Genomic DNA, 21841 nt, shown 5'->3' with positions numbered 1-21841 from the left:
AGCCATTCTACTTCTGGGTACGTACCCAAAAGAACTGAAAGCAGGGGTTCGAACCGATACTGGCACACCTATGTTCACAGCAGTGTTACTCATGATGGCTAAAAGGTGGAAATAACCCAAGCATTTACTGATGGATGAAAGGAAGAATACAATATGGTATCTACAAACAATGGAGTATTATTCAGCCTTAAAAAGGAGGCAGATTCCGACACATACCACACACAGGATGGACCTTGAAAACAGTTAACTAATGAACCAGTCACAAAAGGAGGAATACTGTATGATTCCACTTGTATAAGGCACTAAAGTAGTCAAATTCATACAAACAAAAAGTGGAATGGTGTTTTTTCAGGAGCTAAGGGGTCGGGAAGATGGGGAGTTATTGTTTAATGGGTACAGAGTTTCATTTGGGGAAGATGAAGTTATGGAGATAAATAGTGGTAATGGTTGCAAAACACTGTGAATTTATTTAATGCTACTGAGTCATATACCTAAAAATGATAAAAATGTTTAATTTTATGTTATATGTATTTTACCAATAAAAATCTAATAGCAAACTATCAAACCCACCAAAAATAAATGAATATAATAATAATTTTTGAAATGTGTGCTCATCTGTTAGAAATAAGATATGAACTACTAATAGATGAAATAATATATATTGCTTTAAAATAACCTGGTGAGGAGAGGGGTTTCAGAATGTAAGGGAAATGGAGGTGGGCAGTGGTGGAGCTGAAACAGGATGGTCTAAATGTAGATCACTTTAAAAGCTAGGTGATGGTATATATGGGTGCATGATATGTTTGTGCTTGAAGTTTTCCATTAAAGAAAAAAGTTTTAAAAATCTCTTCACAGTAGGTAATGGGACAGCAGCTGCCATCACATTTATTGACCCTTCAAATAGAGATAGGGCCAAGGAAGGAAGCTGCCCTTCCAGCCCACTATGTAATGCTCCTGAGAACATACCCAACTGCCCACCAATAAGGATTTCTCCTTCAGTGTCCCTTAGAGAACTCTCAGAGCCTTTACTATCAGCACCTGCTCACCCAAGGTGACCTCAAGGGTTGGGAGAAACAAATAGTAGCTCTTTTAGTGGACTACTATGAAAACTGTGTTTCATCCTATAATACAAAAAGAAGGTCCGCATCAAGAATCCTACCTCCAAGCTACATCTGCATCATGTCATAGAACTTACCAACATTGCAACAAAAGAAACGTGTTTTAAATTATAAAATTAAGGAATTCATTTTCACCATGTCGTTGTGAATATTTTTTCTGTGTTTTCACGTAAACTTCTACCTTGGTCAAGCAACCATTATGAACTGAATTGGTCACCGTGAGCAAATAGTGAGCACTCTACTCCCCACTTCATTTAGTCATGTTTTAGTTTTAGTACTTTTTACATGTTTTAGTACTTTCTGAGTACCTACTATATATAAGGTGTAGTACTAGGTGTTAGGTGATGTGGGGACCCACTCAGACCCTCAGAGTTAATATGAAGATTATTTTGAACTAAAAACCTTTGAGATTCAACAGATCCAGAATTTTTGGAGCTTCCCTTATCTGACTAGAGGCAGAAACTTCTGGAAATGAGATGCCATAAATCCCCTCTTTGGGGCAGCTTCCCAGGAAGAAAACTGAGAATAAAATTGCCATAAATCTCTTGAGGCAGTTTTTACCTACTGGAAAGAAGTTGGAGGCAAGTACTTGCACCTGAATAAACAAACATTATCACAAACTTTCTATCTCCCATTTTGTTCTCCTAAAGGCCCATTTGTCTTTCCTAAAGAAACTCATTTGTTCTTCCTATAAAAGCCTTTTCTCCCTCCTCGCTTTCCTATTATTAAGTGGATATATAAGCCTCTATCTTTAGCTGTTTGGTGAGTCACATTTTTCTGTTAACTCCCACATCTACCAGTAAATTAAAATTTGTGGTTTCTAATGCTAATGTTTGTCAGTTTAATTCACAGGCCCTCAACTACTGAATTTAAGAGGATAGAGGGAACATTTCCCTCCCTGATGGTGACAAAGATAGAAAAATTATTGTTCTCATGGAAACTGCAATCTACCAGGGAATATGCACAGAAAGAGCAAATACACGAACAAGTAATTACTTGCAAATTGTCATTATCGCTTAATCAAATAATGGGTCAACAAGAGTTGGTATTCACCTGGTCAGCCTCATTGCAAGGATACAATTTGTTAATACTGGAGCCTGTTCTGGTTAGTTGGTAATACAGGAAAATGGGGCATGAGAGGATGGTCAGGTCCCAGGTCTCAGCTGAGATCCTGGGCCACGCCCCACCCAGTGAGGGTCCTTGGCTTCGCACAGGAAAAGAATTCAAGAGTGAGCCATAGTTGAGTAAAAGTAGATTTATTCAGAGAGATGTACATGCCGTAGACCAAGGATAGGCCATCTCATAAGGCCAGAAAGGCCATGAGGCATAGAGGGAGGGGGTGGGTGTTTAGTTTAAAGTAAAAGTAGGTACAAACTCCACAGAGTGCTGTCCTTTTCACTCAGAAGGGAAAACAGCCACAAGGTGTGGGGGTTGTTAGTTTTTGTGGGCTAGGTAACTTTATATGCTAACGAGTGGGAGGATAATTCCAACTACTTTGGGGAAGGGACGGGGATTCCCAGGAACTGAGCTACCACTCACTTTTTGACCTTTGTGCTTAGCCTCAGAACTGTCATTGCACCCGTGGGAGTGTCATTTCCCATGTTAATATATTATAATGAGTGTATAATGAAGTTCAAGGGCTACCAGAGGTCAAATCTCCAGCTATCTTGGGCCTCACGGTGTACTGGGAGTTGAATCTTCTGCCATCTTGGTGCTAACTGCTGTGTCATTCCTTTAATGGCTGTGCCCTGCCCCCTTCCTTCCTGTCCCATTGGTACCTATGCCTAAGGGTGGTTAAAATATGTAGAACATCACACTTGGTGGTCTCGAAAGTCCTCTCCAAGAAGATGACACTCAGGCCGAGTCCAAAAGCATGAAGAAAAACCAGCCTTGGGAGAAGTGGGAAAGAACATTCCAGGCAGAGGGAGGAACACATACAAATGGCCCCTAAGAGCTTAAAATGCTCAAGTGTGAGTAGAGCAGGGGAGGAAGGGTGGAAGGGCCACAGCAGATAAGATATGGCAATGCTTCTGTTTGTTCAGGAATTCAGAATTTGTGAGGGTTACCAGCAGAATCATCATTCTCCATGATGGCTGGAGGTGGGGGTGGGGGATGGTTCACAAACATCTCACCCACCATTGTGTTTTGACATTCTTTTATAGGAAGAGTATAGAAAGGCAGGTTCACACACTAACTTCTAGACTCAAGAGAAATAACATTAAAAAGCTCTGTTTAGAATGTAAAATTTCATCAAGTAAATAATGTCCTGATTTCCCCTGGAGACAGCTCCTAGCACGCAGGGCCTCATAGAAGGTAAGTAAGCAGGGCTGCTCTATTCTGTATTTATATGCAGCATCGAAGGAAAGAGCTTCCCAAATAACAGGACTGCATTGTTTCTAGAATCCTGTTTGGAGTCATAAACTGAAGACTCAAGTTTATTTTTTTCTAAAAGAGAATGAATTTTATGCCATCCTTGAGGAAATGCAGTATTTAAAGTTAACCTTATTATAGGAGGGATTCCTGGAAAGCTATAATAAAATCCAATTGTTGGTAGATTCAAGCTGGAGGTCACTCTAATTAAGAAAGTAAAGAGTAAGTGGAATGCAAACAATCCTATTTCACACTAAACAATTCAATGTGGGGGAATCATTTTAACATAATGACTCAAGGGTAGATTACATTCTCCCCGGCACAGGCACAGCCCCCACTGACTACCAGCAGAGACACTGATGCCTATCTAGAAACAGTTTGGGGCCTAGAGGCTGGTGAAATAAATTGTGTGAATCAATTTAAAATGCAGCCAAGATGTTTTTGACTCCAAAAATGAAAAGACAGGGGATGAGGGGGTGGGGATCCATAGATAGCCCACGTGGTTGAAGACTGAGGCACTGGCAGTTTTAAAAAGTCAGCCATATATTGGCTAATTTGGCCTCTTTTCCTATCTTGCTATCTTTTTATCCCATTTAAGGAAGAATGCATACCAATAAATTATTTCATTTGATAAGCATTTTTGGAAGGCCTCCTCATTTAAAACTCTCTGAGGAAAACAGAGATGGACTGACCCGAATGCTGATTTTAAGAAATTCAAAGTTTGGTTAATAGGAGAAATGCATGTATAAGATTAAACAAGGGAGACATTCAGAAAAATAATCACAGATGTGTGAATACCGTTGCCTACAGGGATTTCATCGAAGCATTATTGTAGTGAAAAACTGTGTTCAGTAGGGAGCAGTTAAGAATACTTTTTTTAAAGTACCTATTAATAATAATGGAATAGTGTGCAGTCATTAGAAAGGATGTTGGAAAAAAAATACTAAAGGACTTGGAAAACTGTTAATGAAATATTGTTAAGTTAAAAAAAATAGCTAACCAAGTATTATGTACACGGAACTCCATTTTTGAAAGAAGAAAGTAAAAAAAATTTACACTGGTTTCTTTGTACAAGGGAGAAAAAAGTATTTAGCAAAATATTAACAATGTTTATATTCTGGTGGCATCATTACGAGTGTTTGTTTACTTCCTTTTTACTTTTTAAAAATCATCTATATTTTCCACAATAAATATACATTATTGTTGATAACTAAAAAAAGGAGAAACATTTTAAAATCTGAGTTCAAAAGGACAGAAACACAAGACGGAGAATTTTACGAGAGGATGTCAGTTTTGATACCAATCATTTTGAGTTGTGCCCCAACAAGGGTCCTCCTGCCATTTGTCACTCGAGCTAGTAGAAATAGACAAGGTTCACTTCAGAAGCAGAGGAAAATTTTAGTCTCTGATCAAGGATTGGAGAGAAGGGAGCTGGAGCTTGCGAGGACAGGCGCTCCCGATGGCCTGTGGGCGGGGCAGCTTTACAGAGTTCCGGCCCGGGGGAGGGGAGGGGCGGAGCCCTCACTGGGCAGGCGCAGCCTCGCGGCTCACGCCCCAGGTCGCAGAGCCCGGGCAGCGTCTCTGCACACGCCCAGCCGGCCGCCGCCATCTTGCACTGCAGCCTCGTGAGCGGCGCCCTGCTGGAGAGATTCCCACCCCTCACCAGCTCAGTGGGGCAGCTGGTATCCCGTGCTGATACCGGGAGGACAGCCCATGGAACCTCCATTGATAAAGAATCATGCAAATTTCACCTCATAAACAGGTGGGGAGGAGAGGTCGGGTGGTGGGTGTTTCCTGGTCTTGCAAGCGGCTCACAGGGCCCCCCAGCCCACTTCAGAGAAACTAGCGCTGACTGGAACAGGTCGTCATAGGTCATGTACCTCCCTTGGGACCCTTTCTTCGCCCTTCGGCCTCCCCAGTGCCTCGTCCTGAATTCAGCTCAGTCGTCCTTGTTCTGTTTAGTCAGGTGGTCCTTATTTTCTGGGCTTTTCCCAGTCTCGCCTCCCGGCTTGCGGGGCTGGCCATTCCCCTTTACCAACCTGAAACTGACTATGGAGAATGCTACTGCTGACCCGTGGACGTCGGCGAGGAGGGTAGAAGCCCTGGTACAGCCCTCGTACAGGGCAGCAGTCCTGTCAAGACAGGGGACAAGACTGCCGTGGCTCCCTCACGTCCACAGGTCCTCATCATCCCCAGGCGTCTGGTACCATGGCAAGGCCAGCCAGAAGCAGCGAGCAAACATGCATGAGTTTTAATCTCTGATCCCTAACGATGCCAGGGTATGATCCTCTCAAGGGGCTGCAGTCCAGGTGACTCTGGACTATGCTGCGTGAGCACCATGCCAGGTACCAGGTTGCTGGGCAGAGTTGTTCTGAATTTGGCCAAAGGCTGCTGCTTCTACCATGTCAGAGTGTACGCAAAGACAAGAAGCAGTCAGTCCCAGAGGAAAACTCCCAAAGCCTCCACTGCTCTCCTGTCAGCAGATGGAGGGACCTCTAAATTAGGAAGCCCACCTAAGTGTGGGTTCTTGCCGCTGGCTGTGAAATGATTCACACAGCAGAGGCAGAGGGACAAGTGAACAGCCGTTTTATTGCTCAGAAGGGGAAAGGGAAGAAAAGCACTTGAGCCAGTAAGAGGTACTTGAGTGGGGAGCTATCAGCCAAGATGGGCGGTAGGGACAGCTCCGGCCTGGGTTGGGCCACGTGGACTTTTATGAGAGGCCTCTGCCATTATGTCCTCCTTCTGGTGTGATGGAGCCAATCAGTCCTTGTTAAGTTTTTCAGTCCTTGTAGGGGCATTTCTGGTTGTTGTCATGGCAATTGTCAACTGGTGGGTGTGTCATTTAGCATGCTAATACATTACAGTGAGAGTATAATGAGGCTAAAGGTCCACTGGAAGTCAGATCCTCCAGCATCTTGTACTGGATGGGTTCTAACCAGTTCTTGTTTCTTCTCTGCCTCCTGAGACTTAGACAAAAGTAACTGGTTTCTGTTTGAGGGAGCGTTGAGGGTGTGATCCTGGAGACAACAGCCTTGGTAACAAAAAGGAAAGTTGCTTTTAATCAGAATGCCTGCAATCTAGTGGACCCAGCGTCTATCTCAAAAAAAAAAAAAAAATCTCCAAAGATTCTGTACAGCCATGGAAGTCTTAGAAATGAAGGAATAATCTCAGTTAATTGCTGAGATAGGTGTTCAGAGTCATTGCCATCCCCCAATGCCTGCAGGCTTGTCCTAATCGACTGCTTGAGCCTGCTCCTCTGTGACTCAGGGAGGCCTGGGAGACTTCAGCTTTTCTATAAGCAAGAGGCTTGGGTTGGTGGGTGGTGCTCAAAGGGTTTTGCTCCCTTTCACTCCCACTGGAGCTCAGGGTAAGCCAAGAGCCTAAAGGATAGATACAGGCAAAAAAAAAAAAAAAAAAAAAAGCCATGGTCCAACCTATCTGGGTAGCCAGAATTTGTTACTGACCACTTTGAGTCAGGCCCCAACAAGGGTCTTCCTGCCCAGTGTCATTCTAACCAATAGAATAAGTCCTATTTCAGTTGAGAAACAAAGGAAAATTTTATTCTTTGATCAAAGAATGGAGAAGTGCAAGATCAAGCTCTAGAGTACATGCTTTCCCAAAAAGGCTGTCAACAGGACTGCTTTATAGGGTTCTTGTCAGTGGAGAGAAGGGTGAAGTTTTTATGGGATGGGCACAATTATACTGCTCACGGCACTCCAGATCCAAATGCTGGCTGCGGCATCTCTGCACGTGGTCCACCATCGCCATCTTGAATTGAAGTGCCCTGCACAGCACTGATGCACACAGTACAGCAAGCATCAGGTGCAGCCTTTTCACTCGACGAGCTCTGGTCTGAAGTGCTGGGTGCAAGTCCTCTGTACTTGGCACCCTATGAGCAAGTGAAACTAGACTAAGCACAAAGGAAAAGAAGGAAAGCAAAAAAGTTGGGCTTTATTTTATTACCCAGATTCTATTTTCATTTCCTGGGAATTGTTAAAGGGCTTTGCCATTGACAAGTTGCAATGGAAATGGGAATCGGGGGTGGAACTGAAGGATGTGGTGTTGGAGCTAGTCCGTGGAGGAGGAAGAGAACTGAAAGTAAAATATCCAACACTGATTTCTCTCACCAAATTTCCAACACCTTCCTTTTTGCAGCCTTGCTGTAGCAGTAAATATGTAGGGCCACTGTGGTGCACAACCTTTTAGGGGCACCATTTATGTTGCAGTCCATGTAAATACCCCTGGAGTTGTACAACATATGGCCCTGTAGACAAACAAGTTCCTTATAGAACCTTCAGTTCTTGCTCTTAAAAAACAAACAAAAACAAACTAAATACCAAAGAAAGTCAGCCATCCAGCCAAGGAAATCCCAACCACTTTATTGATCAGTAGAGGCCTAGGATTCCACCAAGAGGCCTCATGGGCATCTGACAGAGATAGGCTTACTAGGTAAGATTCTGGACTAGTCTCCTCCAGCCCCACTTCCATGGCCAGCTACATAGTTTGGGGTTCAGTGCAAAATGAAAATGAGAACTCCCTTCCTTATCCAAAAAGAAGGAAAGTGCAGGTTATTTGAAGAAACCCAGAATATACCACTGTAGCCTAAATATAATTTTGAGCTGAAGACATTTGAGAATCAGCAGATGCAGGAAGAGGTTTCATTTGTGTTCTCCTTTTCTACATAAAACAGAGTCTTCCAAAAGAACTCAGCTGCCATAAATCCCCCTCTCAGGGAGGCTTCCTGTACCAGGGGCAAAGAGAGACACTCCTGCCACCAGATGGGAGCAGTTGGCGCAGAGGTGAGAAATTGCATAAATAGTCTTTACTAAAACAAACCTTAACCTTCCATTATTTTCCCCCGTATATTTCTCCATCCTGGCCCACCATTTACTGTCCCTTGAAATCCTAACCCCTTTCCCTTGTTCAGATGGTGCATACACATCAAATTCTAGCCATTTCCTCAAGTCAGTTTTCTGTAAACTCTTGTGTATGTATGTGAATAAAAATCTCTCTTCTCTAGCTAACCTATCTTTTGTCAGTTTAACTTGCAGGCCTCCAAGCACTGGAGCTAATAGGGTAGAGGAAAAGTTTTCCTCCCAGCATTATTAAAATACAAAACTCTTTTCTTTCTTCGTTGGTTTCTCTTTTGATTTGTCATAGTGTTTTTTATTTGCTTTTTAGTGTTACTTTATGTAAAGAAAAAATTTTAAATTTAAATTATTAGCATGACTTGTACCATTTACCTTTCTATTGTACAATGCAGTTTTAAGTGCAAATATAAGAGCATTTGTGCAAAATCACTGAAATTATGCAATTCATATTTTGTAGCTTATCCATGCATATGTATTTTATTCTCATAAGAACAATGGAATAGCTGCACAAAACGAACTCAGCTGTTTTTTATTTTACTTCCTGATGTGCACATATTCTACCAACACTCTCTGCCTTGACTTACAGATGACTAAGGAAGAACTACTAAAAAAAGCACTATAGATTGCTTCATCTTTCCCTTTCTTTCTTTTTTTTTTTCCCTATCATTTTCAGCATAAGTGCTTGGCTTATACAGAGGAGTAGCAAGAGTAAGAAAGGATATGTTAGGGTTCCTTGGTCATTTGTGTTTCTTAGAATGCTATTAACTTCTTCCTGTGTTAGGAGCTAGCTCTGGTTTGAATGAAAAATATGGCCTCACCCTCTACTTAGTCATAGATGTAACTCACTTACCTTGTGATGGCTTTGAGTCTCGCTGAACTCCCATGCACCCCAGGTCCACAAGAACTCTGTGTTCAGTGGGGCATCGTCTGACGCTACATGCAAATGAATGGCAAGAAACTGAGGACTGTATATCCCAGCTGTCTCCTCTGCTCATGTGCACACTTCCACTGTCCCCTTGGGCTTCACTTACAAACATAAGTTCAAAAGTAAAATTATTAAGAATTTTGGGATGGTGACACCAGACATGTAAACCTTTTGAGTGTGGCAGACCCTGTACCACCTCACAACTCACACACACATGAAGTTGGCCAGCCCCCTTCCACTGGAAGAGTTCCAGTGGGGTTCACTTAAAATTTCATTGCATTCACTTAAAATTTCATTGCAAAGTTTATTTATATATTGTCAAAAATATTAGTCTAGATAAAGAGGCAAACTCAATTATCTATGGAATTAGGAAGGAAATAGAAAGATCCAGTAGTCTTGCTTAGTCTCTTTTCCCCATTATTGAGAGACATAGGAGGGCAAGGTAATTTCTTTTTCTTTGGTGGGGAGTGGTAATTAGGTTTATTTATTTATTTTTAGAGGTGGTTCTGGGGATTGAACCCAGGACCTTGTTTGTACTAAGCATGTGCTCTACCACTTGAGCTATACCCTCACCCCAAGGTAATTTCCATTTCCTCTTAACTCTACCATAAGGAAAACAGCAATGCGCATATCATGATAAATGACAGCTGATCCATAGCTTCAGTGTCAAGAGACACTGGGAATTGTTGGAGACTGTGGGAAGATGAAACTCCTGCCCCTCTGAAGGAACAGCCATTGCTTAGGGCCAGCTGCTGGCTGCCATGGGGGAAAGCAAGCACAGTGCTGCCAGGTCTTCCAATTTTTTCGAGGGAAACTGAAAAATCTAAACTCTAGCATGAAATCTCCCAATATTTCAATGTTTTCAACTAATTAAATTGAATTGTGTATAGAAGAACTTAATATACAATAACGTACAACAATGGGGAATGCCACAAATCAATGAGGGAAACATAGACTGCTTAGTAAATGGTATTAGAAAAACTGTCTCATCAAATGGAGAAAAATAAAACTGAATCCTCATGAGACACCACATATGAAGGATGTGTAAGCTAACATAATAAAAGTAAATGTAGGAAAATATCTTTGTGTCCTAGGCATGGAAGATGTATTTAACAAAATTTCAAAAGCAACAACCATAGGGCAAAATCACTGATAAATGTGATTAAAACAGAATTAGAAAAGCAATAGAAACAGATAAAAATAATTTCAATGTTTTTATTTATATCAACCTTTTCAACATGTAATTCTTGTTCAAGTTTTTGTTGAAATAATGTACATTCTTTTCCTATACTAAGTCTACAGACTCCCACATGTATTTTACATTTACATCATACAGTAGTCATCCCTCATCCACGGTTTTGCTTTCTGCAGTTACAGTTACCTCCAGTCAACCATGGTCCCAAAATATGAAGTGGACAATTCCAAAAATAAGCAATTCGTAAGTTTTAAATTGTGCACCATTCTGAGAGGTGTGATGAAATCTCATGTCATTCCCACTCTGTCCCGCCTTGGGTCCCCAGCCATTGACATTGTCTGCTCCTGACATCCAACCATGGACATCATCAAGGCCCAGTGACCTGGGATCACCCAAAACATATAGTCCTCCTTCTGACATAGTATCAGTAACAGCTTAATGCTATGTCACAATGCCCATGTCATTTGCCTCACCGTCTCATCATGTAGGCTTTTTATCATCTCACATCATCACAAGAAGAAAAAAGGCAAGTGTAGTGCAATAAGGCATTTTGAGAGAACACATTCACATAACTTTTATTATAATATATTGATATGTGTTCTATTTTATTATTATTAATCTCTTACTGTGCCTAATTTATAACTTAAACTGTCATGGATATGTAAGTATAGGGAAAAACATAATATGTACAGGGTTTGGTACTATTCAAAGTTTCTGGCATCCAGTGAAGGTCTTGGAACATACTCTCTCATGGATAAGGGGGGACTACTATAATCTAAATTCAGACCAGCCACATTTTAAGTGCTCAAAAGTCACATGTGGCTAGTAGTTACCATGCTGGATAGCACAGGTCTAAAATACAAAAGGAATTCCTTCAAATTAATAGTAACAACTCCTAATGTCAATTCCCATAGAAAAAAAAAGCAAAGGATATGAATAGACAATTCACAGTAGAGGAAATACTACTAAGATACAAAAAGATGCTCAAAATTATGGCTAATTAGGGGGGAAAATCAAATAAATCTATGTGCTTAGAAAAATCACAAATTAGATAGTGCTAGGGGTTGTTAGGGATCTAGGTATCCTAATTTGCTAGGGGCCGGGGCGGGGGGTGGGGTAGACAGGTGCATACGTTACAGAGAGTGATTTAGTCAAGTTCAGTAGATGACGGCAATTAATTCTGCTCCTGGCTGTTTATCCTAAAGAAATTCTTACACTGCACAGACTTTTATTTTTTGTGTTGATTGTCCCCGCCACCCCACCGGACTATAAGCTCCTTGAGAGCAGGAGCTTTATTTCTGTCATCTCTCTAAGTTCAATGTTGGGATCAGGGCTGGCACATAGCAGAAGCTCAGTAAACACCTGCAGCGTGAATGAATGAATGAATGCCATATTCATCACAGACACCCAAAGAGGCATGTGTTTTGCAGATGAAGAAGATGAAACAGCACCACCATCTCTCCAATAGCACATGTCCAGTTGCAGGCTGAGATGGCATTAGCACAAAGTCCAACAGCCCAGGCTGACTCCGAGGCATCACCTACTCACTGTTTCAACCTTTCTTACTGAGTATCTCATAGGGAAAGTCAGCCTACAAGTAACTGGAAGGAGCAACTACTCAACCACGTTTTCAGGGTTTAAATTAGAGTCTTTCTCATCCAGAAAGAGTCTGGTAGGTAAGGCTACCCTCTAATGCCTTCCTGGGTTCTTGGGTCATGCCTTTTCCAAGAGATGTTACTGTTTAAAGAAGAAGAGAAAGCAAAAAAAGGGAAAAGGAAGGAAAGGAGACTATTTAATAGATTTAAGGTTTTTCTTTTACTGCACACATTTAGCCATTTGGAAACAAAACAGGCCGTCTCAGAGAACCAATTCACAGCTTTATTTTACAGCTTTAATGTTAAAAAGGGTTAATGTTTACATCCTGGCTTGCGTATTTTTTGGTTTTGCCTTTCCTTTCCTCTCTGTAGCTTTGATGAGTTATCTAAAGAAGATAATTTGAATATTTGCTTCAGTTTTCTTGGTTCTTTTTGGCCATCCATCCCTTGGCAGGTCTTACCTTATTTGGGTCTAAGTACTCACTCTGCACCTCCTCTCCACCTGCTGTTTCATGAATCAAGTGTTAACTAACTTTGTAGCAAAACAAATCCATCTGGAAATTGACATTTCTACGATGTGTTCCTAAAACTGCTGTTCATCATTCCTGGCATGTGCGCTTGTGTAAAAAAACTCAGAACACATTTAAAGCAGGAAGCACTGGAAAGGCTGGGCATGCATTTAGAAGCCAGAATGAATGCCACAAGGGGAGGGCATACTCTGAGAGCTCTGTAGGTTGACTATCGTTAGTGTCAGGCATGCTAAGTATTTGACCATTTTGACTGAACGCTATTATCCTGAACATGTTCCACCTTCTCTATTTACCAAAAGATTATTTTCCAATTGCAAAAAGGATTACAGTTATACCGAGTCAAAATACATAGCCTTTTTTCTTCATTAGTTAATTTATTTATACCCAGTCTTGCTTGTGGCAAGAGGATTTGAGGTAAATCAAATACAGTTTGATGGACTGGATTATCTGGGGAAGCATTCCTTTCCTATGCTGATTCCTACTTCCAAATGGATAATAGTAGTAAAATTAATAAAGATTCAGAAACACTAATATCCTTTGAGTGTCTACCATGTTCCAGACTCTTTGCCAAGTACTTTGCATATATTTTCTCATTTAATCCTCACAGCAACCAAAGAGCAGACACTAATTTTGACTCCATTTCACTGATAAGTAAAATGAGGTTTAGAGAAATGGAATGCATAACAGCATTTAACTAGTAAGGGGTAAAGATGGGATGAATGCAAGCCTCAGAAAATCTCCTTCATACCAACCCTATTCAGTTCATTTCTGATGGAAGATGTTCTGGATGGAAGAAAAGTTCCTGATCAGTCATTGAGTCCTGGAGACCCTTAAAGACAAGTTGGAGGAGGTGGATGACTGAGACTGGAGGTACAGAGACAAAATATGCAATTATGCCAAGTTGTTCATGTCCAGCGGGGAAATATGAGTTCCCATATTCTGTTGTGCCCAAGGTTATCTCCCTGGGCTTTAAGGTAATGACCACAGCTATTATACTGACCAATCATCCCCAGTCTCTAGAACATTAGTATTCAATGAGTACTTGTTAAATGAATGAATATACAATTGGGTTCACCAGCTCAGAAAAGAGACCTTCTTAGAATGTCTAGACATACTACCTCCGAGAATTAAAGAATGGAGCAGGAAGATAAGTGAATTTCCCTGTAGTAGGCAACCTCTAAGAATAAACTTTACTATTTCACAGTTTCTATGGGTCAGAAGCACCCAGCTAATCCGTTCCTGTATTCCTAACCCACAGAAACTCTGAAGTAATAAACATTTACTGTTTTAAGCTGATAGGTTTTAGGGTGATTTGTTATGCAGCAGTAAATAACTAATACATTTCCTAATAACTTCCAATGAAACCAGGACTATAAAGAGGAAGTGCAGCTATGAAAATGGTATAGGACCACTCATAACTCCCCTGCTTGTTACTTCCTGGCCAATTTCACCATGGTAATTATCTATAAACGTCCTTACAATAGAAAGGGATAATGTGCTTATTTTCAGGGGCAGCAAAAGGGTGAGGAGGGCTGAGGACCCTTGATGCCATTCCACGGCCAGGCTTAGGAAGAAAGGACCCTCAAGAAGATGAACATGTCATCATAGCTCTGAAAAGGGAAGACAGAGAGGCATGGTGAGTGTGTCCAGGAGTAACAGTTAACTCCATGGAAAATTCATCCTAGTTCCCCAGCACTCTTCAACACTGAACTTGGGCAAGTTATCAATTAGGATTATGTTCAGCAATGTGAAACAGGAACCCCTCAAGTAACACTGGCTTAAAGGAAAATGAGCCTGCTTCTTTGTTACACAGGAGAATTCTCACATAGTAGGAGGTCATCTGAGGACTGATCTAGCAGCTCCATGATGTCATGCCGGTCTAGGCTCCTCCCATTCATCCTTGAGGAGATGCCTGGAGGGCAGCCCCACCCTCCTGGTCTCACATGGCTGTTTGATCTCTGCACGAATATCTTCATTCCAGCAAGGAAGGGTACACTCATCCTTTCCAGTAGACCTCCTGGAGTCCCATGTGACTCTTCTGTTTATTTCTCATTGGCCAGAACTTATTCACACAGGCATGCCTAGCTGCAAAGGAGGGAGTGAAATGCACCCAGCGTTCTGTTACTAAAAGGAAAGGAAGGCAAGCAGTAACCTTTGCTACAGGTGACAAGACTGGCAGAGCACCAGATGGTTTGTTATTTTAAGATTTCCAGGATCTGACTCATCCCACATTTTCAGTTTTATCTCTCTCTTTCTCTCTCTCTAGCAGGACTAGACACCACTCTTTTTGTCTTTCCATCATCATACCTTTGCCCCTGCTGGTGCTGGTGCTAGAGTCCCAGCCCCCACCACCCATATTCACTCAGCTCCAAATGCCACTTCTGTGATTCTTTTCTCAAGCCTCTCCTTCCTCTGAAAACTCATCGCACTTATTTGTACCTTTTCCCATTTTAACAGAGGAGATAAATATTATCATGCACTTTTCAGCTACCAGACAATATGTTAGGATGCAAATGTGAATAAGAGGAGGACCCAGCCTTCTAAAAATGTATAGCACTCAATTGATAAATGTTGAATAACAAAAGACTAATCTGCTTTGAAGCCTCAGATCAAGCTTTGATTACATATGGTTTTCATAATCATATGCATTACTAACGTTGAAATGTGGCCCATGTATATCTAACTCAATAGGATTTCTTTAACACCTCCTTTGTGCTTGATACTGTTTCACACAAGATCCATCCATCTTGCACTCATATAGAGTTTATTTAATATCTACTACGTGCCTAACATGGTGCAAGGCACTGGGCATAGAAAGAAAGGCCTGATCCCTCTCTTTAGAAACTTGGGGAAAAGACAGACAAATAGATTATCACGATACGATACAATAAAGAACTAGGTTGGAGACACCTGTGGAGTGATAACAATGTGAAGCCTCGCCTAGAAGGTTTAGAAAACTCCCATCCAGAAGTGGCACTTAAATCTGAAAGGTAAGCAGAAGTTGACCAGGCCTAAGAGAGAAAGGGTAATATTGTAGGGTTGAGGGTACATCATCTACAAAGGCCCAGTGGCGAACAACAGAACACGGTGCATTTATGGTGCAGGGGCACAGCCAGAACTTAGGATACGAAGTTGGGAACAATAGGAGATGAAACTGGAGGTGTATGAGGTAGACAGCTTCTCAAATTCAGTAAGGAACTATATCTGACTGTGAGTAACATCTGCCCAAAGAGTATCATAAATAAATAAAAGGTTCTATTTTTCTCTTTATTTAATTTTTCCTTTTTTAGCTTTATTGAGGTAAAATTGACAAGTAGAAATAGTTTATATTTAAGGTGTACAACGTGATGTTTTAATACATGCACATATTGTGAAATGTTTACCACAGTCAAGTGAAATAACACTTCCCTTACCTTTCATAGTTACCTTGTTTTTATTTTTTGTTTTTGATGAGAACCATTAAGACGTACCGGCAAATTTCAAGTATACAGTACAGTATTGTTAACTATAGTCACCCTATTGTACATTAGATCCCCAGAACTCATTTATCTTGTATATCTGAAGCTTTGTGCCCTTTGACCAACATTTAAACGTTTTGATTTTTCTAATACAACAGTGACTCCCAGGGTCAGCAGTCTGGGGGTGGTACAGGAGCAAGAAGGTGCCACCAGGGACTCAGGGCCCTTCTATCACTAGGCTTGGCATCCTTAGGGTACTCTTGACCCTCATGGTCACAGGATGGCTGCTCCCCCTTCAGCATCTGTTCTGCAGTAGCAAGCAGGAAGAGAATGAAGGCTGAGGGCAAAACCTATGTACCAGTCGAATCTGCCTACCTTTGCTAGAAGTCCCATCTTGCAATTTATTTCTTATTGGCCAGAACTACGCCACAGTCCCCAACAAAAACACAACTGCTGGAGAGGCTGGTAAAGAGAGCTGGGCCTATTGTTGCCCCAAACTTTGAGGGCTCTGTCCCTAGGGAAGAGGGGGGAAGGGATGCTGGGTAGACAGTCATCCACGTACATTCAGAAAGTTATAAAGAGCCTAGAAGGCCCCAGCCACAGCTTAAAGACTATTCCTCTAGCATTGGGAGGGAGGGGCCTGAAAAAGTTTAAGCATCAGAGCTAGAAACTAAAAAGACAGGCATTTTAGAAAGTCCTGAAGATTAAGTAAAGGGTGGATTGGGGCGTGAGGAGAAAACAAAGCTGGAGACAGAGAGTTTACCATTAGAAGGCTGTTGTAGGAAGGGCCAAAACTTAGAACATGACAATGGAATGAAAAAGTCTGAAGTAGGTCAATTAGTGGGCTCCCCTCTACCTGAAAGTCATGTCCACCCAGAACCTCAGAATGTGCCTTTCTGGGGGAGATAGGGTCTTTGCAGACACAAGTAAAGTAAGTATCAAGGTGAGATCACAGTGGATGAGAGTGGGCACTAAATCCAGTAAGAGTGTCCTTATAAGAGACATGAAAGGAGAAGGTGATGTGAAGGTGGAAACAGAGGTTGGACTAATGCAGCACGAAGCCAAAGAACATTGAAGATTGTTGGCCTACCAGAAACTAGGAGAGAATCATGGAACACTTCTCCCTCAGAGCTTCCAGAAGGAACCAACCCTGCTGACATCTTGACTTAGGACTTTTGGATTCCTGAAATGTGAGAGAATAAACAATAAATTTCTGCCGGCTGAGCCACCCAGTTTGTGGTAATTCATTATGGCCACCCTAGAAAACTAACATAAGGTTTAAAGAAGCATTAAATGAGATCAAGTTGACAAGACTGAGTAGGCGTGAGAAAAGAGTCCCTGCTTTCTGGTTTGGCTAACTGGGCAAATGCTGGTGCTGTCACTGAGGTGAGCAACAGAAGAGGAAGGACAGAAACAGGAGAGGAAAAATAGGTTCCACTGTAGACAAGTTGCTTTGGAGGTGCCTGCGGGACATGGAGGTGACAGGTCTGGGATGGAAATCAGAGGGAGCAGCACTTGAAGCCATTACAGTGGATCTTGCCTGCAGGCTGCGTAACATTTTGCCAGAGGGACGAGACTTTCATGTGGGAGGTGGTTCGGGAACACCCTGGGAGAGTGTACCACATTGCCAGAATGTGGAGCATAGCTATTTCAGGAAGCTTGAATTAGGGGAAATTAATGTAAGGTGGAGAAAATGGCCCATGACTCTATACTTATGAGCAGGGTTGTTTCATTTTTATTATTAATTGGCACAAACCTGCATTAGCCTCTGACCAAACAGGCTGTACCAACTCAGAGACTGGTTTTCATCACACGTGCAGATAGTTACTGAACATTAGAACCGGAAAGGACACATCCTGCCCAAACTCCTCCTCTTACAGATGGAAAAGCAGAGACTTTGAAGGAGGACTTGCCTAAAGTCAGTAAGAGAACCAAATGAGATCGCAGCTCAGGCTTGGCCTCCACCGTGAAACTCACATAATAAAGTGAATCATGAAAAGCCTTACCTGAAGGAAAATCATGTGTGGTTTGATCTATAAAAGTTGAAGGATGTAGAAAATGAGCAGATGAAAATACTATCAGGTTCCAGAGCCAGAAAGACCTGGTTTCCAGTCCAAATGCAATCAGGGCATATTAGTAAGAATGCCTTCGGTTTACAGAAAAATCACAACAATAAGAAAATTATTGGTTGGCACAATTGAAAAAAGTCCAGTGGCAGGAAAGACTTGGAGTGTGGTTTGAGAAGGGTTTCAGTTTTGTTTCTGCTGCTAGCTGGGCTCTCCTCTGCTCTCTGTAGCTTCACCCTCAGACTAGTTTTCTACCGCAGCCTTACGGAGCACACAGCATCTGTACTGTGTGCAGATGGTGGCTCACTAAGGGCAGGGAGCAGGGGTTGGTCCACCCAAGGTGCAGACAATAGGAGACATGTTAGCTGTAGAGAATGTTAAAGCAACAATAAAAACCAATAAAAGTGGGTCTGTTATTAGCATTACTGTCCAGTAGCATTTTGAAACAAGGTCAGTGACGAAATGCTCCAACTGCAGCCACACCCAATGCCTGGCACCCTAGTGCATCTGTGCACTAGAATCTCCAGCAGAAGAAAAGAGAGCCACACTCTGGACAAGGTTAAGTCACCTGGCTACACCTAAACGAGCCGTGGGCAGCGGGAGTGTGAAGTGTGCTGAGTGGCTTAGCTTAAGTCACAGGCTGATTCCAGAGGTGGAATCGGCTTTCTCAGACTCCTAGATGTTCCCAGTTGAAACCTTAAATGGGAGAGATGGGGAAAGATGAACGGACGCTGGTGAAGCAACCACCAGATGTTCACCGCACCTTGTGATCTTAGGCAAGTTTTTTGACTCAAGTCTTAGACACGTGCTAGATACTGTCCTAGGATCTCTACATGTACATAAACTCCAGCCACAGGAGGTAGCTATTCTGATTATCTCCATGCATCTGTCAGGATCCTAACAGAAAACAAACAGCACACTCAAGTTAAAGCACCTTGAGGAGGGCTTAGGTGCAAAGAGGCTACTTACAAAGGTAGAGGCTGGGTGTCGGAAACTACAAGGGTGAGTGCGGGACCTAAGGAAGGGAGCAGCAGAGCTGTCACCACCCCTGAGCCTACAAAGAGAGCGAGGAGTTACCGGAAGCTGAAGGAGAGAGTGAGTTGTAAAGAGATGGTCTCAGAAGCCATGACGTTTGCCTGTGAGCACAGTTAACCCAAGTCAGCCTCACAGCAAGAGAGCCTGGGAAATAAACGCCCTACCCTCATGCCTGTTCCTCCCAGCTGTAGCAGGGTCTCCCTGTGGGCCGGCCTTAATGGGAAGCACAGGGTGCCATAGTCTGCTGATGATATCCTCACAGCTTATCTCCTGGAGCAGAAATCAGGGGAGGAGTGGGGAGCAGACTTGGAGGGACAGAGAGAAAACAGCCAACCCACTCCATTTCACAGATGAGGAAACTGAGATCTGGAGAGGTTAATTTACTTGTCTGGTCCAGAGCATATACTCTTTTTTTTTTTTCCCCCTTTTTTCCAGCTTTACTGAAATACAACTGCTAAATCAGAGCATATTACTGTTAAACACTATACTGTGTAATCTCTCAGAGCAAGTGAAAATCCAGGCAGTGTCGTATACATAATACATGCTTCACAGATGTTATTTTTTCCGCTTCATTTTAACCTCCACTGGCAAAGAGAAACCATTGATAAAATCACAGTGCCCTGGCCTTCCCCACGCAGGGTGCTCCCCCCCAGTGAGTGAACTAAGGCTCCCTCCCAAGGAGTCAGCCCACATCTCACAGTCCACACGGTTCCAAAGCACCAGGGAGACCACAATATAAATGTAAAAGACATGCTGCTTCTGCTCTCTGCATTTCTAAACTAACTTGAATCGCTGGCTGCACCATGAAAATAAATCAAAATGTGAGAGTCTGTGAACAGCTCCCATTCAAGGTGCAATTGATTTGTTACACAATGCACACAGTAACCAGAGCCACACAGACTAAGTAAACAGGGTGTCTGACAATAGGCACAGACTCCAGCAAGCGGTGCCGGCGCATCCCCTCTCCAAGAAAATCAAAATCAGAGAGCTTGACTGGCTTCTTCTTAATCCAATTCATGCTCTCGCCTCACTCTTGTCAGAAAGGTGGGTGGCAGATACTATTTATCATTCCTGTGTCGCTGGTGGGCTCCGAGAGTGACATGATTTACCTATTGTCAAACGAGTTTTCATAACAGCCTAACTCCGTTTGACACATTCTTTTCAGCAAGCCAAATATGCTGTCGGTCCATACCTTGAATGTTGTCAAAATAATTTGCAAGTGACACCCACATCCCCATCCCATTTGATAGAGTTGGGTTAATCACTTGGAAGAGTCGCTAGGGAGGTTATTCAGAAAGGAGGAATGCCGGAAAATTGGAGCTTTGGGGGCTGTGTCTCACATGGACAAGGCTCATAATTAATTATAACACTGATGTAAATGAGTGAGAGGTTAGTGCAGGCAGGGCTTTTCGGCTATGCCCTGCGCTTGTGTGATCCCATTTAATGTGCACAAACACCCTATGAGAGGGTACTCCTGTCTCTTACCATTTTACAGAGGAAGACTTTGAGTCCAGAGAGATTGAGTAACTTGCCTGGAAGCAGGGCTGGCTTCTTGGATGTGCAGCTTAGAAGGGATCAGCACTTGGTTCAATGCTCTACTGTCTCCATCTTGAAATTCTTAATAACTTCTGAATAAGGGACCTCCATTTTTATTGTGCCCTGGGCCCTGTAAATAATGTATCAGGCCCTGCCTGGAGGCATCTGTCCTACAAACACCTACACAGTATGTCCCAGGCACTGAACTGGGCAGAGGTCAACAAGATGTTCATGTCTTTGCTCTCACAAAGCTGCCATTCCGCAGAAGGAGAAAGATGACAATTAAGGGAACAGCAAGATAACTAAAGATGATGATGAATGCTGTGAAGAAAGTAGACAGGGTGGTGAGATGAAGTAAATGTTGTAGGGGAGGGTGCTGCCTTATGGGGGGGGGGGGTCATCTGCAAACAGGTGACACTTAACCAGACCTGAGGCTGAGGAGGAGCCAGCCTGGAAGGACCCAGAGAGAGGTTCAGGCCACGGGCCTACAAACAGGGCAAGGGACCAAAGGAGGCAAAAGCTGGACAAGCTGAAGTACCTCAGGTACTTCAGCTGTGCGATGGAGCTGAAGCACAGACAGAGAGATGCAAGGTAAGTTGAGAATTAAGCAGAAACCAGATCACACAGGGCCTTTTAGGACAAGGTAAGGAGCTTGGATTGGATGCTCCCGCATTGGGAAACCAAGGAAGCATGCTCAATGAAGGCAAGAGAGTAGTTGATGCATAAGATCACTCAAGCTATTGTATGGAGAACAGATTAGAGGAGGGCGAGAGACATGGGAGCAAATCACAACTATAACCCCCTGCCCCACATTCCAGCTTCCAACAGGAGCAGTTAGATGGAATGGGGATTCTATGAAGGGACCCACAGAACCTACATATAACTAATTCACATTTCATATGCATAGGTGTGTGTGTATGTATATACACACATGTACATTTATAAGGCATCAGAAGAATCCACATATAACTGATTCGCATTTTGTATGTGAGTATAAATATACATATACATACATTTTAAGTAAAATGTAAAAAATCAATATGCACACACAAATATATCGTATTCCAAATTTACATCCAATGTATTAATTTGTGAAGCCAGATTAATTCGTGTTTGTATGTAAACCTGATATTTAAAATTCC

Source organism: Camelus ferus, chromosome 17, assembly GCF_009834535.1.
Source record: "Camelus ferus isolate YT-003-E chromosome 17, BCGSAC_Cfer_1.0, whole genome shotgun sequence".
NCBI classification, from domain to species: Eukaryota; Metazoa; Chordata; class Mammalia; order Artiodactyla; family Camelidae; genus Camelus; species Camelus ferus.
Note: the sequence above shows the minus strand (reverse complement) of the source record.